The sequence below is a fragment of the Petaurus breviceps genome, unplaced genomic scaffold, assembly GCF_028583685.1.
Source record: "Petaurus breviceps papuanus isolate PSGF00001 unplaced genomic scaffold, PetGlider_PUasm1.0 90925, whole genome shotgun sequence".
In the NCBI taxonomy this organism is placed as follows: domain Eukaryota; kingdom Metazoa; phylum Chordata; class Mammalia; order Diprotodontia; family Petauridae; genus Petaurus; species Petaurus breviceps.
Genome location: NW_027187380.1, coordinates 32,641,543 through 32,661,142, shown reverse-complemented (window position 1 = coordinate 32,661,142; position 19,600 = coordinate 32,641,543). Strand labels below are relative to the sequence as shown.

The following is a 19,600-nucleotide window of genomic DNA, read 5'->3' as shown; positions in this document are numbered from 1 at the left end:
CAGCATATATTGCAGGTCATTAAACATATTTTTATAGGATTGTTGTGAGACTTGAATAAGATGGTATATATGAAGTACTTTGTAAACCATAGAACAGCATATAATTATCAGCCATTATTGAGTCTTCTCAATGAGGTACAGGGCATTTATTTGTGAATGTGTGTAAAGGTATATCTGGGGTTATCCCCTAATAGTCATTGGGTTAGATACCCAGGAGTCTTTAAGCCTTCCACTATCAGATGTAGCTCCCTGCTGCCAACCATGAAACAAGCCAGTGGATCTAGTGTATATCTAAGGGTATATCTAAGGCTGTGGTTTCTTTGTTTGTGTCTTGGACCTTTTTGGCAATCTGATGAAGTCTAGACATCTCAGAATAATGTTTAAATGCATAAGATAAAATATATAGCATTATGAAAGAAACCAGTTATATTGAAATACAGATGTAAAAATATTTTAAAAAATCATGAATGGCCTGAAATCTGTCTGTGGAACCTTGGGGATGCATAGACTCCAGGTTAAGAAGATCAGGTTCTTAACACAAGTTAAAGTTTACCATAGTCAATCCCTCCAAAAGTTCTTTGCTGTTGTTTTTTTTCTTTTTGCTTTCATCCCAGATGTTACAGTTTGAAAACTGGCGATAGATAGATAGATAGATATAGATATAGATGGTTCTATCACAAAACTGTGTCAGGTTTTACTTTCTTTCCAGATCATCCTTAGTTTTTAAATCTTTTGGACTTTGGGAATTGCTTAGCCTCTTGGCTCGAGGAGATGCATTAATGGTCTCATGACTCCTTGGACTGTGGGCTGAGAGGTCTGACATGGTGTGTAAATGGGAAGAAGGAGACTTTGTAGCCAAACGAGATTTTAAAAAATGCTCTTAGCAAAAGGCCATTAGGTCAGGAAATCCTAGCTCCCCCAGGGATCTAGGGGCAGTTTCAGTGCTCAGGCTGTTAAATTAGTCTGGGGAGTATTCCATTCAGAATATCTTGCTATCAGAATATCAGAAACTTGCTAGATCTGACATGCCCTTGTATGTTACAGTTTATTGAAGGAATTGTTGGTGCCCTATGCTTTAGCAAAACAGCCACGTTTTCATGGGTGATATAAACAACCAGACTCTCTGGAGAGTCCAGCAAAAGCTTGATGAAAGAGGCTCACCAGACAGTCTCTGACATGAATCAGCTTTATTGTCTAGGGAGCTAAAGGAAGCTTAGGCACAGAGAAATGAAGGGGTTATATGCCCTGTGCAAGAGAACCCACTCTACCTCCTATTTCTCTTCCTATTTGCCTTTTTCTTACCTCTTCCTCTCTCTCCTCCTCCTCATCTCTTCTCCTTGACCTCTTTCCTACTGTCTCCCCGCTCTCATTTTGTATCTGTGGCTCCATAATTCTGAAACTTTTTCCCATATGGTTTGCTTCCTTTGCTCTTTCTGGACCACTCTCACTTTCCTGTCACTCTGTCTTTTTAAAATTTTCCCAATGTGTTTCAAGCAACCCAGAATGTCTTGGGAATCTTTGGAGAATGACTAATGAGTAAAGACAGAGCCCAGTTGTTAAGAATTTTCCTTGAGTTTCAGAAGCTAGAAAAATAAGATGCTTTAAAATCCATTACAGGCTTCCCCTGCCCCCAGGGCTTCCTTTTCCTTTAATGGCAATGAAACCTGGAACCTTATGCTTTGGAAATCAAAGGTGGATAGTTGATATGAGATAGAAATAACGAATGTTGTGGGAAAATTACTCATGAAAGATGGGGAGTCAAGAAGGCAACCCTGTAGCTCTCCTCCGCTCTTTTCTCCCTAACCCTAATCAGGACTCAGATTATTGCTCCTCTCTACCCTTCTTTTTGACTATTAATGGCAACCTCAAAAAGATGGCTGGGGGCTGCAGTGCTAGGTTCTTTTGATGAATCTATGTGATTTTTTTCAGAGGAGTGGACCAAAGATAGCTTTTCCATTACCTTCTAAATTCCTCTGTGGGATGTGCGTGCTATATAAGAAAAAGTTCTTAGAGTTGGATCCATCTTTCTGAAAACCTAGGGAGGAGATCAAGGGCCTGGAAATTGGCATGTCTGGGTTTTGCTTCTGATTTCATGGACAGAATGGTGTAATGGAAAGAATATTGGTATGGGAGTTAACAGACAAGGTCTACCCCTATCTTTGCAACTGTTGTTGAGTAGTTTTTCAGTGGTGTCTGGCTCTTCATGACCCCATTTGGGGTTTTTTGGGCAAAGATACTGGAGTGCATTCTTTAGCTCATTTTACAGATGAGGAAACTGAGGCAAACATGGTTAAGTAACTTGCCCAGGGTCACAGAGGGTTTGAGGCCAGATGTGAACTCAGAAAGATGAGTCTTCCTGACTCCAGGCCCTGCCCCTATCCACTGTGTCACCTATCTTTGAAACAAAATACTTGTAAATGTGGGCAAGTCATTCAAGGTCTATGAGACTTATTTTCCCCTTGTGTAAGGTTTTGGGTGTAAAAAGTTGGTCCAGTTGGTCTCTAAAGGTCTTATCTACCTCTAAACTTTTTTTTGTTTTTTTGCCTTTTGGAGGGCAATTGGGATTAAGTAACTTGCCCAAGGTTACACAGCTAGTTTTTTTTTTTTTTTGAGTGGCTGTTAAGTTTCTGAGGCCTGAACCTAACTCGGGTCCTCCTGACTCCAGGGCCAGTGCTTTACTCACTGCGCCACCTAGCTGCCCCTACCACTAAGCTTTTTATGGATTGTGATTGTTTTGTGGACCAAGCTGCTCCCTGTGTTTCAGTTTCCTTATTTGCATAATGTACAATATAATCCCTTCTTACTTCCCATACTCAAAATGTGAGAAAATGGACATAAAATCCTAAGCTCTTTCTCTTTGGTTACTGTCTTTGTGGGAAAGGCTGTGATGCTGGTTCTACCTTCAGTGAGTACTCATTTTGAATCTATGTCTGAGGTCTCTATTGGAGCTGGAGTTTGAGGGGCCCCTGCCAATAATGAAACACCCAAGGGGTCCTCTAGAAAGATCACTTAGACCTTTCCCTCCTCCTCCCTTCCCCTATTATGAGGATTGGTGGGCCAATATAACCTTGAGCATAGTGGTTTTGTGCCAGGACTCTGATTTGCTCTCTTTTGGGCACTGAATTATAATAGAAGCTAGGTACAGCTCTTTTAGATGCTCTTTCCTTGATTCCTTCCCATTGTGGCCCCTGCAGAGGTTGGTGTTGTCTAGGAAGCTATTAGGGTCCTTCATTGTATCACTTAATTAATGTTTTAATCTTGTACATTTCTGCTCTCTCTGGTGCTGTATTCTGGGACAGTATTCCCAGGCTTTTAGGAAACCCAGAACTGAGCTGACAGAGGCACCTTCCCCTGATTTCTGGATTGATGATCTCTACAACAAAAGCACAAAGGTTTTTCTGGTTCATAACTAGATTCCTAGGGCATTCTCCAATTTCAGATCTCCCCACCTCCTCCTTCAGAGGCTAGGAAAGGGGGAGCTTTTTAGTGAAATCTGACAGTTTTAACATTTTTCCTTTAGTTCAAAGACACACATACCCTTCAGTTATTTAGTACCAGAGCCTCCCACCGCAGACCTCTCACGTAGGGATAGGGGACTGGTCCTAAACTGGTGATGCCATTGATATAAGGAAGCTCTGTGTGCCAGCACAGTAGGTACTTCTCTGCAAAATAGTTGCCTTAAAATATGAAAGGTTAAGAAACTTAAATCAGTATACTCCAGAAGCAAAACTTGAATCCAGGTCTCCCTGGCTCCAAGGCTAGCTCTGACCTCCATGCCCCAAATGTCTCTTTTAATATTTTTAATAATAGCTAACACATATATATGTGTTTTATATATATATATATATATATATATATATGTGATATATATATCAATCAATCAAAAAATATATATCAATTCCTATGTGCCAGGTACCATGCTAATTACTTTGCAATTATTATCTTATCTGATCCTCACAACGACCCTGGGAGGTAGGTGATAATAATAATGTTCTCCCTGTTTTACATAAGAGGAAACTGAGGCAAACAGGTTAAGTGACTTGATCAAAGTCACAAAGCTAGTGTTTAAGGTCAGGTTTGAACCCAGGTCATTCTGACTCTTTTGATACCCTATCTACTGTACCACCTAGCTGCCTTTATAAATTATATGCCTTTACATACATTATAAAAAATATACATACAGAAACATACATTTTAAGAGATAAAATAAACTAACTTAAAATAATTTTATTTTATTTAGTAATGATTAAAAACTTTCTTATTATCACTAAAATTATCTACAAATTTTTTTTAGTGAGAGCAATACTATTGAATATACCTCATTATTTTTGAAAATTTTGCTTTAACACTGTGAAGACAGGAATAAGGGTACCACTCCCCACTCTTCCCAGATGTGGAATTCCTTCTCTTCCTCAAGATACTTTGCATCGTGTATGACATGTCTGAGATAGACTGAGTGATGTCACTTTTTTTCTAGTTGTAATCATTTTTATTCTGATTTGAGAGCAATAGAAGGGCAGATTAATACCTGTCTTTCCAAGTTAAGAGACCTACCATTTTGGTTTCTAGGCCTAGCATACTGCTTTCAAATGAACTTCTTTTGAATGTGTAAGGATAATCTTAATCATCTTAAACCAGCAGTAAAAAAGTAAAATAAAAATAATATAAAATAAAATAAAAATATATAAAAAAGTAAAAAAATGTTAATAAAGCTTAATGTCTATTATTTTTCATTACTTCAAAATGATTTTTTCTTTTTGTCTTTTTGGAGAGGGGAAGGCAGGACAATTGGGATTAAGTAACTTGCCCAAGGTCACACAGCAAGTAAGTGTTAAGTGTCTGAGACTGATTTGAATTCAGTTCCTCCTGACTCCAGGGCCGGTGCTCTATTCACTGTCCCACCTAGCTGCCCCTAAAAATGAGTTTTTATCAGCATTTATAATGTATTTCTCCCTCCAGTTCGTAATTATCCTGTTCTTTTTCCCATCCTGTTAATCAGCAGCCTGATTTGCTATAAGCAAACACTGAGGGCTAGGTGGAACCTGGATTTTGCTTCTGTGAGGTGGGGAGTACAGATGTGTGGGACAGCATTTCACTTGTTTTTGGAAGTCAAGTTGTTAGAAATCTAGGCCATAAAGAATAATTGATTGGAATAAACCCCTTTAAATTTTTGTGTCAGCTACTCTCTGAAATGTAGAGGAAAGTATAGCTGTAACCATGCTGGATAGTGATTTGGAGTGTGCTAATAAATTTTGAAGACTTTCATAAAACGTTGAATAATGAAATGAGCAGCACCAGGAGAAAAATTTATACAGTAACACTCTAAAGTCAAACAGTTTTAAAAACTGTAAAAGCTAATAACCAATTAGGTGACCATCCATGATTCCACAGGACCCATGATACCTTCTGACAGAGATGTAGTTGTTTTAGGGTATAGAATGAGAATATTTTCCCCTTGATTATGCATATTTGTTACAAGGGATTTGTTTTTCGTCTCTTTCTCACTGGGGTGGGAAAGGGGGGGGGGGGGGGGGGGGGGGGAACAGATTCCTAGGGGCAGCTAGGTGGCGCAGTGAATAGAGCACCCTCCCTGGAATCAGGAGGACCTGAGTTCATATGTGACCTTAGACATTTGACACGTAACTGTGTGAACTTGGGCAAGTCACTTAACCCCAATTGCCTTGCCTAAAAACAACAACAAAAAATGGATTTCTATTACACAATTTTAAAAAATACGGAGGGGGGGGTAGGCATTACAGATGTGGAATGTTACAGTTATCCCTTCCATATCATGGGAGTTATAAATGCGGTGCTCCTACGATCTGGAAATCCTCATAAAATTGTTTGGCCCTCTTTCCATACCAGAGAAGAAGTCTGAATTATTATGGTATTAAAAGATAAAATATGTTGATATTATACAGTACTGTGCATATATTTTATGCATTTCTAAACTTTTTCTGTGTCATCTGCTGACCTTTGTGTGTTGTCTGCTGTTTCTACGAAAGTTCCCATTTAATTTTTTGTGCCAACCTGCAATATATCGAAAGTGTGATGGGGTGAGTTGAGATGTGGAAGGGATAACTGTATATATACTTTTGGATAAGGTCACTTAGTTTTGCTTAATTGTTTTGCTTTGTACAAGAGAACTCTGCTACTCTTGGGGGTAATCTGTAAATGTTTGTAATGTAAAAACAAAAAGATGCCAGTACAACTTTTAGTACAGCTTCCTAGAGTATTGCCTTGCTGTGTGATTCCCTGAAGTAATAAGGCAACCACACTTCTGTAGGAACTTAGTCTGCTACCCACCAGTCGTTAAGATCTTCCTCTATAACATTTTCAGATGTTTTGGGTGATTGGCTCAGATTCCAAATTCTTTTCTTTGGTCACAGAGAGTTTGTAGGCACATTTTTCTTTTGGGACACTGCTTGGATCTAGTGTCTGGATATTTTTGAGCTATTAAAGGGTTATCTTCTTGTATAGTGGAATCTGCATTTAGTGGCAGATCAAGTTCTTTACCCAAATGGCTCACAGTTGGTAGCAATGTGGGAGTGATTTTTATGGCAAACCTTTGAAGAAAATGGCCTGTGGGCACTAGATGGTTGGCAGTATGTGAGACCACCACATCAGAGACTGGCCCCAAGGGCCGTCTCATCTGTCAGAACTCTAGAGGTGCTATAATCTGGTTATATTATATAAAGCAGCCATATTTTTCCAGAATGATAGAGTCAGGGTTTTTGTATTGTTTTGTTGAGATTGGATCTTTCTCTTTCAGGCTAGAAGCACAGTAGCTATCCATGCTGCACCCAGTCCCATTTCTAATCATCACAGAAGCTCTGACCTGCTTCATTTCTGGTCTGGGCCAGTTTACTCCTTATCAGCCAGATGGCCTTCTGCTCCTGGGGGGGGGGGGTCACTATATTGCTGCCAGACTCAGTGTGGATCCTTGATTGGTTTAGGACAATACAGGTGAGAACTCTGGAGCTCCCCCAGTAGCAGAGATTATAGGTGTGTTCTACCATGCCCTGATGATAGAGTCAGTTGTTGATGGGCTTGAACCAATGATTAATAGTCAATCCCTATATATGGTTGAGATCTGCTTTGGAGTTGAAGCTTGAATATCTGAATCTTTTTCCTCTTTAAGATGAAATTCGGAGAAAGAGTGACTTCTGGAGCTGAGTAAGACACTAACATGTCCCCTTCTGTGATGTTTCCGTTTTCATCTTCTCCCTTTTTCTCCATGTCCATCACAGTTAGTCTTCCTTTTGGAATAATTTCCCCCAATCATTATTTTCTGTGTAGATTTCGGCAGCAATTAAAACTAATCATAACTTGGCTTCAAGCTACCCCTCCAGCCTTTGTATGTGTTACTCTTCTTCATCTGCTCATCAGTCCAGCCAGAATGGCCTTTTGACTATTCCCCATACACAATACTCTACCTCCCATTTCTAAGTCATTACAAGGACTGTCCTCCACTGCCTGGAATGTATTCTCTCCTTCAGGATTCAGTTTAAGTTTTACTTTTTATATGAAGTCTTTCTTAATCTCCCCTCCTTTCCCCCCCAGCTTCCAGTGCCTTCTCCAAAAAATTATCTGGTATCTATTTGGTATGCAATATACCCATAATACATATACACACACGCACATATATACACACATTTAATATTTTGTGCACAAATAATCTGAAAGTCTCCAGTATGGAAGATTGGATCTCAAAAAGATTCCAGTTCAGTGTGTGTGTGTGTGTGTGTGGCAGATGTGCATGTTACCTCCCTCTATATAACATCATCTCTATGGTGCATGGACTATTTTATTTTTGCCTTTGTATCTTTATTTTATATATATATATTTGAATATTTTATTTTAAAACTTTGAACTCCAGATTCATTCCCTTCCTTCCTTGTCACCTACCCTTACTAGGAAGATAAGCAGTTCAGTATAGGTTGTACATGCATGGCTAATGCAAAACATTAACATAGTAGATATATTGTAAAAGGCTGACTATATTTCTCTCCCTTCTATCCCACCTCCTACTTGTTCTATTCTCTACTTTGATCCCATCCCTTTTCAAAAGTGGGTGCTTCCAACTCCCCCCCCCCCAGCCTGCCCTCCCTTCCATCATCCCCTCTCTCATCCCCTTCCCACCTACTCTCCTGGAGGGTGAGATACCCTATTTAGTGTGTATTTCATTCCCTTCTGAAGCCAAATTCAGTGGGAATAAGGTTGACCCATTCCTTTTTTCCTTCCTATTCTTCCCCTCCATTGTAACCATTTTCCCTTGCCTCTTCTATATGAGATAGTTTACCCCATTCTGTCTCTCCCCATCTACTCTCATTATATTCCTCTCTCACCTCTTAATTTCACCTTTTAAGTATCATCCCTTCCTGTTAAATTGGTCCTGTGCTTTCTATCTATGTATACCTGTAAACATATATACACACATTCACATATGTATTCATTTGCCCATATACCCTCATATATAAACATATATATATATACATATATATATATATATATATGTATTTCTATTCCCTTCAACTACTGAGAAAAGTTTCACAAGTTATAATTGTTTTTCTATGTAGGAATGTTAATAGTTCAACTTTGATAAGTTCCTTATGATTTCTTTTCCCTGTTTACCTCCTCATGCTTCTCTTGCTTCTTGTATCTGAATGTCAAATTTTCTATTCAACTCTCGTTTTTTCAGCAAGCATGCTTGAAAGTCGTCTTTTCCATTGAGTGACCATATTTTCCCCTGAAACATGATACTCAGTTTTGCTGGGTAGGTGACTCTTGGTTTTAATCCCAGCTCCTTTGCCCTCTGGAATATCATATTCCAAGCCCTTCGATCCCTCAGTGTAGAAGCTGTCAGATTCTGGGTTATCCTGATTGTGTTTCCACAATATTCAAATTGTTTCTTGCTGGCTGCTTGTAATATTCTCTCCTTAATCTAAGTATTCCAGAACCTGGCTATAATATTCCTGGGAGTTCTCTTTTTGCGATCTTTTTCAGCAGGTGATTGGTGGATTCTTTCAATCTCTGTTTTGCCCTCTGGTTCTAAAACATCAGGGCAGTTTTCTTTGAGAACTTCCTGAAGGATGATTTCTAGGTTCTTACTTTGATCATGGCTTTCAGGTAGTCCAATAATTTTTAAATTATCTCTCCTGGATCTATTTTCCAGGTCAGTGGTTTCTCCAATGCGATATTTTACATTTCCTTCTATTCTTTCATTTGTTTGGATCTGTTTAACAGCATCTTGATTTCTCATAAAGTCATTAGCTTCCATGTGCTCAGTCTAATTCTGAAGCAATGATTCTCCTCATTGAGCTTTTGAGATTCTTTTTCCATCTGGCAAATTTGGCTTTTTAAGGCATTCTTCTCCTCATTGCCTTTTTGAGCCTCTTTTGCCATATGAGTTAGTCTATTTTTTAAGGTGTGATTTTCCTCAGTCAGGCTGTTGACTCTCATTTCATAATTTTCTTGCATTGTTCTCATTTCTCTTCCCAATTTTTCCTCCACTTCTCTTATCTGCTTCTTAAGGTCCTCTATGGCCTGTATCCAGCTTGTATTTTCCTTTGAAGCTTTTGGTGCAGGAGTTCTGACTTCACTGTCTTCCTCCTGTTCCATGCTTTGCTCCTTTTTGTCCCCAAAATAGGAGTCTAATTTTGTAATCTTTTGTCTGCTTTGTTTCCTTTGCCTGGTCATGTTGCCCCTCAGTCACTTGACCCCTCAGACTGGTGCTTGGTCCCCCTACACTCTGCAGGCCAGGAGCTGAAGCTGCCACATGGTGCTGGCTGGTGTGCCAGGCATCTCAGCGGCTTCTTGCCCTGGGGGCAAAAGCCAGCACTCCCACTTACTGGGTCCCAAAGTCCAGACTGCACTGACCTCTCACTTTGTTCTTCGCATCTATGTGTTTATAAATCTGGAAACGGCCACAGCTGCTGCTGATCTGGAGTCCTTGGTCAGGCCCGCCCTGGGGCTAAAGCCTCTATGTGGGGCCGGGCTGGACTCCCAGAGCACTGCCCTGGCCGATTCCTGCCGGCTTGCCGGGCTGTCCTCTGTGGGAGGTTAGCTTCTCTGTGTCATTTTGTGGGTTCTGTAGCTCCAAAGTTTGTTTAGAGTCCCCTTTTAACATGGATTGGGAAGGGTGGAAGCCGGAGCTGGGGGAGGTCCTGCTTCTAGTCCTCCATCTTGACTCCCGCCTTTGTATCTTTAGTACCTAGTTCCTGGCTAATTGGTTGAGTGTAATCTCTCAACCTACTAGGCCCAGTCACCTTCCTGGGTACTCCCAGTTGCCCTACTATGGGTTCCATGTGTGCTACTTATGCCTCTATCAGCAGCTTCAGCTTCTTGATTCCCTACTGGATGCCACCTAATTCTGCTTGTCCCTCTTGGTCAACTTGTATCTGTTCTTGCTGCTATTGCTACCTGCTGTTTGGAGGTAGGTGGGAAGGGAGAGAGGAGTCTAACTGCCACTGCTTGAATAGCAAGACATCCTCCAGAAACCTGATGTTCAGGGAGCAGAGGCCCCTCAGCCGCTATCACTTAACTGTACCCTTAGGGTTTGAAGCCCCAACTTTATTTCTCTGTCCTTTCGCTGATCACAAGTCAACAAACCCCAGCCTTGGATTACTCCCAGCATCCACCTCCTTTGCTTCTACTCACATGCTATTGAAAGGAACTGGAGGAAATAATGAAATTGGGCCATCTGGGTCCACTACAAATTTATGTTAGCTAATTTCAACTGAACCCTCACTTCAGGAAGGCAAACCCTCCTTATACCAGATGATTCCCTAGCCCACTCACCATAGCCACTATTCCAATTTTTCTCTTTGGCACAGTGGATAGACTGCTGGGCTTAGAGTCAAGAAGACCTGAGTTCAAATTTGACCTCAGATACTTCATAGCTATGTGTCTCTGGACAAACTACTTAATTTTCCTCAACTGTAAAATGAGAAAAATAATAGCACCTCCCTCCTTCCCTTTTTCCTTCCCTCTCAAGGTTGTTGGGTAGATCAAATGAGATGATATTTTTAAAGTGCTTAGTCCCGTGCTAGCACATAGTACTAAATGTCCATTCCTTTCCTTCCAGCCTTTCCCTTCTCTCTCCCTCTCAACTGAAGATATTACCTCATACTTCACTGAAAAAAAAAATTGAGTTCATTTGCTTCCCTTTACCCCTCTCTTCCTAATCTCACATCCTTCTGATATTGCCAATTAGCTCCTCCTTCACTGTAGTCACTGATGATGAGGTGACCCTTCTCCTTGCCAAGGCAAACCCTTCCACATGTACTTTTGATCTAGCCCCTCTTTTCCAGAATGGCCCCACTGGCATCCTCATTCTTTCTCTAATCTTGAATCTTTCTCTTGCCATTGGCTTCTCCCCTATAAAACATGCCCAAATTTCCCCCATCCTAAAAAAACAAACAAACAACTTTACTCAAATTTACAGTGTCCACCAGCTAGCATCCTTTATCTAATTCTTTATCTTTTCTCAGCTGAATTCTTTGAAAAAGCTATCTACACTTGGTGCTCTACTTCCTTTCTTCCTGTTTTTCAGCCCCTCAGTAATCTGACTTCTAGTCTCATCATTCAACTGACACTGGTCTCTCAAAAATTACTAGTTGCCTCTAAATGAGCAAATCTAATGACCTTCTCTCAGCCTTCATCCTTTTTGAACTCTGAAGGATTTCCCGCCACTGACTAGCTTTTCATGCAGGATAGTCTCTGAGTTTTCATGATAGTGCTGTCTCTTAGTTTCTTCAAACCCTCCTCAGTTGCCTTTGCTGGACTGACTGTTAACAATTAATGCTTGTTGATGGATTGACTGACAATTCTGATCAGAAAGAAAGAGTTAACTGGGGAAAAACATTTCATTTGCAGTAAATTTCTCTGATAAAGATCTCATTTCCAAGATATGTAAGGAATTGATTCAAATATATGAGAACAAAAGCCATCCTCTAATATATAACTGGTCAAAGATGTGAACATGCAGTTTAAAAGGGAAGAAAAACAAGCTATCAGCAAGCACATAAAAATACTTAAAATCACCAGTAATTAGAGAAATGCAAATTAATTCTGAGGTTCCATTTTATACCCATTAGGTTTTAGCAAAGATGACAAAAAAAGGAAAATGGCAGTTGTTGGAAGGGCTTTAGCAAAATAGACACATGAATATAGAACTATAAATTGGTTCTAGTACAATTCTGAAAAGAAATTTGGAACTAAGCACCAAAAGTTACTAAGTTGTGCATATCCTTTGGCCCAATGATGCCAGTAGTCAATCCTTCAGCAAGCATTTATTAAGTGCCTGTGAAAGAAGCCAGGAAAGTTAGGAGGTGGGAAGGAAGGAAGAGAGTTCCAGGCATGGGGGACAGCAGGTAAAAATGCTCAGAGTCAGAAGATGGAGTGTCTGGTTTGAGGAACAACAAAGAGATCAGTGGTGGGGGGAGGGCAAGAGAGGAGTGTGTAAAAACTGGGAAGGTAGAAGGGAGAGGTCATGGAGGGCCTAAAAGGCAAGCAGGGTTTATATTTGATCCTGAAAGCAATAGGGAGCCAGTGGAGTTGACTGAATGGAGGTTGGGGGTGACATGATTGAACTTGCACTTTAGGAAGATCAGTTTGACAACTGAATGAAGGATGAGACATAATGAGGGAAGATTAGAGGCAGGGAGACCAACCAGCAGGCTGATGCAGCAGTCCAGGTGTGAGGTGATTAATTGCCTTGATCAAGGTGATAGCAATATCAGAGGAGAGAAGGGGACACATATATGAGAGATACTACAAAGGTAAAAATATCCAGACTTGGCAACTAATAAGCATCTACCTCCACAAGATAAAAGAAATAGAGAAAGGATCAAAATGTACAAAAAATGTTTGTAGCAGTTCTTTTTATTGTAATAAAGAATTGGGAATAAAGTTGGTGCCCATCAATTGGGACACCACTGAGCAAATTATGGCATATGAATATGAGGGAATATTGTAATTGTGCCCTAAGAAATGTTGAAGGGGATGAGTTCATAGACTGCTGGGGAAATTTGTGTGAACTTATGAAATGAAAAGAACCAGGAAAATTTACAAAAATAATTACATTTTAAGGAAAAACATATTTGAAAGACAAAAGAACTCCAATCAATAGAATGACCCATCAGGACTAGGCTACTAAGCATGCCAACCACCATTTGACAGAGAGCTGGGGGATTCAAAGTACAGACTGAGATATGTTTTAGACATATCCAATGTGTGGATTTTATCTTAATTATACATGTTTGTTAAAAGTTTATTTTATTTTATTTTTTTTTCCTTTTGGAGGGCAATTGGGGTTAAGTAACTTGCCCAAGGTTACACGGCTAGTTTGTGTGTGTGTGTGTGTGTGTGTGTGTGTGTGTGTGTGTGTGTGTGTTAAGTGTCTGAAGCCAGAACCAAACTCAGGTCCTCCTGACTCTGGGGCCGGTGCTTTTACTCACTGCTCCACCTAGTCTCCCCAAAGTTTATTTTTTTTAATTAAGTAGAAGGACTTTTGGTGGGGCCCCAAGTCTGGAGTCAGGAAGACCCGAGTTCAAATGTGACCTCAGATACCAGCTACATTACCCTGGACAATTTACTTAACCCTGTTTGCCTCAGTTTTGTTATCTGGAAAATGAATTGAAGAAGGAAATGACAAACCTCTCCAGTTTCTTTGCCAAGAAAACACCAAAATCGTGGGGCAGCTAGGTGGCGCAGTGAGTAAAGTGTGGGCCCCCGGAGTCAGGAGGACCTGAGTTCGGTTCTGGCCTCAGACACTTAACACCCACACAAAAAAACTGGCAGTGTAACCTTGGGCAAGTTACTTAACCCCAATTGCCCTCCAAAAGGCAAAACAAACAAACAAACACCAAAATGGAGTCACAAGGACTCAGAGACAAGTTAACAACAATAACAAAAGAGGGACTTGGGAAGAAAAGGGTGATAGTGATAGTCATGATTCACACAGAAAAAGTAATGTGGCATTTAATAAAACACTTGGGGGGCAGCTAGGTGGCACAGTGAATAGAGAACAGGCCCTGGAGTCTGTGGCCTCAGACACTTAACACTTACTAGCTATGTGACCTTGGACAAGTCATTTAACCCCAATTGCCCTGCTTTCCCCCTCAAAAAAAAAACACTAGGAAAAGAGCAGGTTTTGGGGAGACAGACAAGCAAGACAGCTTTGAAAGTAACATGTTAAATTTATTATGATTTTGAAAAGGAATGCTTTATGTAATGGAGATTTGTGGTTTTATATGCAATGTTCTTTTTCTGTCCTTTTGGTATGGAAGTGCTCATGTTTGTTATTTGTCAGGTTCAGAATAGCAGAGCAAAATTATATTTAAAAATAAATTTGTGATCCTGTGACTTGTACTCAGAGGACCTGATTTTGATAGTCTAAACCACATAATCATTTCAATGCACCCAGCATTTTTTAAGCATATGTTGTGTGTAGCACTACTATGCTAGGCATTTGGGACACTTCAGAGTTAGCTTCTAGTCAGAAATCTTAAGACAGCAAGTTGCAGAGCAGTTGCTGAATTTGCATGGACATAGGGAGTTTCCTCACTCCATATATGAAATCACAGGTCTAGACAAAATAATATACGTCCTTTATCTAGTGATACAGTCATAGCTACAAACTGGCAATAGTCCTAACTGGCAGATTTTCAGTTTCTAGTAATAGTTATTTGGGATCCTGGGATCTTAAGAGATAGTCCAATCCAACCCCCTCTTATTACAGATGAGGAAATTAAGATTGTGGAGGCAGAGCACCTTCCCAAAGTTCCACAGGCAGTAAATCTAAGAGCTGGCATTTGTAAACTTCTCTAGAGAAGAATTGTTTTGTTTTCACAATTCTAGTACTTACCATAGTCCCTGGGATGTAGTATAGGAGGAGGATGCTTGGTTTGTTGAACCATTTGTCAGATGGAATTGAATTGCATTCAGACCTCTGGCTCCAGATATGCAGTAAGTTCTCTTTCCATCTGAGAGGACTTTTAGGCTTCTTTTGGTAGCTGTATTTCCCTTTTGGTGCAAGAGGGTGATAGACAAGTCCTTGAGGGAGGGGCAGCTAGGAGTAAAACAAATGGATAGAGCATACCAGGCCTGGAGTCAGGAAGACCTGAGGAGTTCAAATTTGGCCTTATTCACTTACTAACTGGATGACTTTGGGCAAATTACTCAACTTCTTTCTACCTCAGTTTCCCCAACTATAAAATGGAGATAATAAGAACACCGACTTCCTAGGGTTGTTGTAAGGATCAAATGAGATAATATTTATAAAGCACTTAGCACAGTTCCTGACACACAGTAGGTAGGCACTTAATAGCTATTTGTTCCTCTTACCCTTCCCAAACCTATGTAGCAATCACAAGGGTGTTTGTTGGTGGCTGGTTTTTAGGATTACAGTTCTGGAGAAGGAAGAGTTTCTTAAGGTGACAGTCTAGCTCCTGGTATGAATCTTAGCTGGTCCTCAGTGATTGGCAGGATTTGGCTGGGAATGACCTGAGGGCAGGTCAGAGGTTATCAGAAGCAGGGAAAGCAATTTTATCCAGGCCTTAGAGAGGGGAAAGAATCCTTTGGATCTCCTATAGAGCTTTCTAAAGAAGCATTTGTAAACAGTTCTTCTTTTCTTTTTTTATTCTTCTCTCTTCTTTACCATTTGTGGTTTATAGCTATTAGCCAGAGTGGTAAAATGAGATTGATCCTATCTGTAGTATTTATCTCCTGTCTAGATCAAATTAGGCAATGTGTCAGGAGCTTCCAAAGCTTTGTAGCTTTATAGAAGTATGGTTGTGATGTTGTCCACCTGTAGCTTTCCTGCATGGTGACACAAAGGACATCACAGTCAAAGGTGTAACCTTTCACCATATGCTGTTGTAGGAAAGAAAGGGAAGTAAGAGCAGAAAACCCCCTTTGAAAGGTCAGGCATGTATGAAGCACCTTTACCAATGGCATGATGCTAGGTCCTCTACAGAGCTGTTAGGGCAGGCAGGGTCTCTACCCTCAGAGAGGTTTGCAATCTAAAACATTCAGCACCAGGCTAGATACTCAGAGGCCGAGCAGATCACTGAATAATAAATATTGAACAAGAATGTAAACAGGTTAAGAATAAATATTTACATAGTCTGTAAGCCCAGAAAAAATGCATTCATGGGGGAGGCAATGAAGCTGGTAGAACTGCAGTCTGATTCTTCCAGGAAGTTTTCATGAAGGTTGGATTTTTAGAATCTATTTGAAAGAGAGAGTGCTTAGGGACAAAGAATGAGGGTGATTTTTGAAGAGGAATGGGCATATTTAAAAGCCTATTCCAACATTTAGAGGAAGGTTCAGCTACAACCAGTTGAGTTAACAGATTTGCTGCTGGGAAGGATTTTGAACACTGCCTATGTAGTAAAAATGTGCTTTCACACTTGCAATTCATTTTACAGGCACAGCCTCATTTGATCCTTGTAACAACTCCTGCAGGGTGTATATTACAGGTATTATTATCCCCATTTTACAGATTGTAGCAGCAAGCACCCCAGCGTCCCCAGGGTGGCTGCTCACACAGGTTCTTAGATCTGCTTTGATAAAGGAAAGCAACTCAAAATGGGTTAACAAGCTTACTTTAATCAGTCAAACATATATTGTTTACCTCGTTCAGGGGAAAAAGGTCAGCACCCCAAACTTCAGAGTATACAGGCAGAATTATCAAGACAGAAACAGATCAAATAGACAGTTTCCAAAATGTCCAACCATTACATCCATACCAAATCAACATCTGGGTTTCAACATCTGGGTTTTTCAAAGCCAAGGGGGGGCTCTCAACGACGGCTTCCCAGAATCCAGATCAAATCATAGAACACTTCTCAAAGTGAGCCCCAAAACAAAGCTACACATCAGGGCTTATATAGCCTTCTCCTGGCTCAGAGAATGTAACAACCTTCTGGACCCACTGGCCAATCAAGAAGCATCTACTGAAAAACAAGCCTCCCACCCCAGGCTCCAGGTGCACTTTAGCCTAGGGGCAGGGAAGATCTTTAAAATTTATATTCCCATTGCACAGATGAAGAAATTGAGGTATGGAAAGAGTGTGGCTTGTTCATGGTCATGAAGGTACAAAGCATGGTAGATTTGAAAACTCAGGTCTTCCTGATTCTAAGTCCAGCTTTCTACCCATTATGCCACCAATCAGTTTCCTCATTTTACAGATGAGGAAACTGAGACCCAAGGAATTTAAGAGACTTACTCAAGGTAACCCATGGAGTGAATAATAGTGCAAAGATATGATCTGAGGTCCTATACCTCTTAGCCATCTCTCATCCTACTACACTAGATTACCTTTCACACTAGAGGTATATGGAATGGCCTTGCTTAAGGCCCCTGTTTAAGATATGTACAATTCCTTCGCCACCTCATTGCTTAATATCCTTAATACTCAGGAGCCATGAACATCTCACCATTAACATTGATCTGTATGACCTTTCAGTTATCCTCCACATTAGAGTTGAGAGTTGAGCCATAGTGATCTGGATCATGTCTCTCTCACCATTTTAGACAAATTCTAGTTGACTTTCTCAGCTGTTGGTGAGGCAAAGTGACCTGCCAGTGGTCCATGGGCCCTTTGGAGCCCATGACCTTTGGGAATACATTGGGAGAAGGCTTTGACTATGAGCGATCTATCCTGCACTGTATTGGCTTTTCTCAGACTTAGCCTTTGGAGAGGAAGAGACACTTGAATGTCTGACTCTGGATTGAAATCTCAGTGAGTCTGCTGAACCTTCCCCGTCTTCCATGGAAGAATCTGGAGCCTATCTTCTAAAGATAGAAGGGTGACAGGGTCATTCACTTAGTGAATGAATAAACCAGCTATGGCATATGAATGTAATGGAATACTGTTGCAGGAAGAAATGACAAATATGGGATTTTTAGAGAAAAATGGGAAATTTTCTATAAACTAGTACAGACCCCTGTGGAGGTGGGAGGTCCATAAGTGTTACAGTATAGAATTACAGTAAGGAAAGAGACTTTAAAAAGTCCTCAGGCTCAGACCCCTACCTTTGGGCAGAAGTCGTCCTGGATGAATGGATATCTCTTGAAGATCTCCAGGGATAGAGACCATTATCTCCTATAGGAGCCCATTCTAATGTTTTATCACTTCTGACATGGAAGAAGTTGTAATTTTAACTTTCAAACTGTTTGGGAACAAAGAGTTACAGATATGATCTTGGTCCCTAAAACAGGAAGATTAAAAACAGAAGGAAAACTGTGGACAAATTTAACACACACACACACACACACACACACGAATGCAAAAATTTTCCATAAATTATTAGCAAAGAACCTACAGGAACATATCAGAAAGATTATATACTATGACCAGATTGGATTAATTCTAGGAATTGAGTGATGATTCAGTATTAGGAAAGCTATAAACATAATAAACCATGTTTTAATAACACGAACAACAGTAAGAATATATTAGTTGATAGTTTTGACAAAAAAAAGCTTTTGATAAAATACAGTAACAGTGTTCTGTTTTTTAGAAAAAGGCTTAAGTAGGGGCGGCTAGGTGGTGCAGTGAATAGAGCACTGGCCCTGGAGTCAGGAGGACCTGAGTTCAAATACAGCCTCAGACAGTTGACACACTTACTAGCCATGTGACTTTGGGCAAGTCACTTAACCCCAATTGCCCTCCAAAAAGAAAAAAAAAAAAGAAAAAAAGAGAAAAAGGCTTAAGTAGACCTTTCATTCATATGACATCAGTTAAAAAGAGATTGATCTTTGGATGACATTAACTGTACAACCTAAAGAAGCAATTGAAGGCTAGGAGTGGTGATACCCATCTATAGTTCCTGCTCCTGTAGGAACTTGAATCAGGACTACTTGATTTGGGGGAGTTTCGGAGAGCAGTAAGGCTAAAGCTGGCTTGGTGTCCATATTGAGTCTCACGCCAATATGATGAACTCTCAGGAGAGAAGGGCCACCAGGGTAAAGAGGGGCAAGCAAACCTACACTGGAAAAATAGAGCAGGTTAAAACTTTAATGCAAATGAGTATTGGGATTGTGTCTGTGATTGGCTACTGTGTTTCTAGTGTAGACAAGACAAGGAGACCAATTTCAGAAATGAACAAACAAAAAACCCAAATTAAAAAGTAGCAAATTAAACCAGTGTTCAAAAAACCCAAATTCCCCAGCTGCTGCCATAAGGACTCCTTTGACAAGGTATTTGTCATTCAACAAAATATTTGACAAAAGTTGCTGGGAAAACAGAAAAGCAATCTAGCAGAAATTTGGTTTTGACCAATAGCTCACACTATATTTCAAGATGAGCAGCTTCACATGGATTTATGACAATATAAAAAGTCACATTATAAAAAAAGAAGCAAGGAAGAAATTTTCTTGGACCTATAGATAGGGGAAGGGTTCTTGACCAAACAAGGGATAGCAAGGATTACAAAAGATAAAATGGACAATTTTGATTAAACATTTTACAAATTTGTACACAAGCCAATATAGTTAAAATTAGAAGTGAAATAGTTCATGGGAAAAGATCTTTGCAGCGTTTGTCATAAAAGTCTAATATTTAAAATCTATGAAGAATTGATTCAAATTT

General features: G+C 40.1%; 1 protein-coding gene across 5 annotated transcripts in view; it reads left to right on the top strand.

The window, feature by feature from the left end:
• The window catches only part of SEPTIN9 (septin 9), a 363,859-nt gene that overhangs the window by 172,466 nt on the left and 171,793 nt on the right, over window positions 1-19,600 (top strand). The window lies entirely within an intron of this gene.